The sequence below is a fragment of the Penaeus chinensis genome, chromosome 29 (assembly GCF_019202785.1).
Source record: "Penaeus chinensis breed Huanghai No. 1 chromosome 29, ASM1920278v2, whole genome shotgun sequence".
NCBI classification, from domain to species: domain Eukaryota; kingdom Metazoa; phylum Arthropoda; class Malacostraca; order Decapoda; family Penaeidae; genus Penaeus; species Penaeus chinensis.
This window is the reverse complement of record NC_061847.1, coordinates 4,387,239-4,389,738: the sequence shown is the minus strand read 5'-3', so window position 1 is coordinate 4,389,738 and position 2,500 is coordinate 4,387,239.

Genomic DNA, 2,500 nt, shown 5'->3' with positions numbered 1-2,500 from the left:
GAAGGGAGGAGAAATAAGGGTGGTATTTAAAAAAAGGGAGAACTTAAGCACAAGCACAAATACAAACACACACACACACACACACACATATACACACACATACACACACACACGCACACACCTTCAACCACACAACACACACAAGTACAAACACACTCACATACATCCACACCTACACACACATGCACTCCATCCCCTCTCACCCCCACCCCCACACACACCCACACATCCACACCCAAATCCACACAGCACACACAGGAAATAAAGGAAGCTGCAGGAACCTCATTACACAAAAATCTATGCTGACTGTGGCGTTTTCTCCGCGTCACTGGACTGTGTCTTGATTTGCCTTACGGGTCTGTCTTCTTAAAGCTGCGTTTTTGTGGAAAGCATTGTCCTTAAGTACAATTGCACCCATTTCCTCCCTCTGTCTCTTTCTCTTTGTCATTATTTTTCGCTTTTTCTTTCGTTTTCTCTTTCATTCTCTCTCTCTCTTTGTTTAGTTCTCTCAGTCCCCCCTTCTCTCCCCTTCTCTGTCTTTCCCCACGCCATCTCTTTCTCCCCTGCTCCCCATCTCTCTCTATCATTCTCATTCGCTCCCTCGCTCATTCACTTGCTCACTTGTTCATTAATTTACTCACTAACTCACTCACTCTGCCACCCAGCCACCCACCCACCCATCCACTCACTCACTCACTCACTCACTCTCTCCCAAACGCATTCTCACTCTCTCTCCTTCACAATATCTAGTATGGACAGCCATAATCGGACACAACATCAACGCCAACAACAACAAAAGCGATACCAAGCTGTCCTTCATATCAAGTCGATGTTGCAAAAGACGCAGGGCACAATTGCAAGGTTGAAGTCGAAGGTTTAATCTCCTTTCCCGAGGAGCTCATGTTTCCTTCATATCGGCCTTTCTGTTTGTCTTTGTCATCAGTACTGGATACGCATTTGTCTTGTGTCATGTGTGTGTGCGTTGTGGGGTGTGGTTTACGTATATGCGGATAGGTGTATGTCAAAACAAGTGTGCGGGGATCAGTGTGTAAGGATGTGTGCGTGTGGTTATACTTACATACATACTCTATGTGCGTATTTACATTACTTACTAACTTACACCTTACATACATACGCATGCATATATCACTAACATACATAGGGATATATATATGTATATATACAGTATATCTATCTATCTATATATATATATATATATATATATATATATACACACACATATACATATATACACATATATAAATATATATTAAACATATATATATATATATATATATATATATATTCATATATATATATATTCATATACATATATATTTATATATACATATATATTTATATACACATATACATTTATATACACATATATTTATAAATATATATATATATATATATATATATATATATAAATCAATAAATATATATACATATATATTCATATATACACATATATATACATGTATATTTCTATATATACATATATACATATATGTATATACACACACAAATATTTACACACAGACACACACACACACACACACAAATATATATTTACACACACACACACACACACACACACACACACACACACACACACACACACACACACACACACACACACACACACACACACACACACACACACACACACACAAACACTCACACACATATATCCCAATGCCGCTGGGGAAAATTAATAAAAAAATGGGGAAAATGCTGTGCTCATTTTTTATATTTTTGTGAAATGTCTCTGCTACACAGATGGCTCTGCTAGTGCTTAGCCACAAAGGAAGTCAATTAGTAGATCTTGAGACCTTACCTGATTTCACCTTTCCTTGAATTGGCGGGAAAAACGTATTTTTTTTACTATTGCTATGAATATCGATGGTGTTGTTTTTATTATAAATATTAGAATTACTATAATGTTATAAACATTTGTAACAGCAAGATATGATAACATAAAATATTTTCGTAAATCAATAAAAAGGGCGAACGGGCGCGACAGGCAGTACTAATTGGCTCACTGATGACTTAGTACAAGGGTAGACATCTATGTGTAAAAACCATTAAACAAGTAAACTCACAGTGGGCATGGCATGCACGTACACGTCATGCCCGTCGGCATTGGGATATATATATATATATATATATATATATATATATATATATATATATATATATATATATATATATATTGATATTGATATATATGTTTGTATATATATATATATATATATATATATATATATATATATTGATATTGATATATATGTTTGTATATATATATATATATATATATATATATATATATATATATACATCACAAACAGAAAACAATATCAACGAAAAAACAAAACAAAAAAACAGGCGACCATTTCCTCCAAAACGAAAACCCGGGCCTTTTATTGACAAATGAAAACGATTTCATCTCCGTCTCCCGCGGTCCTCGTCCCGACATCCTTGGCAAGAGAAGAAAATA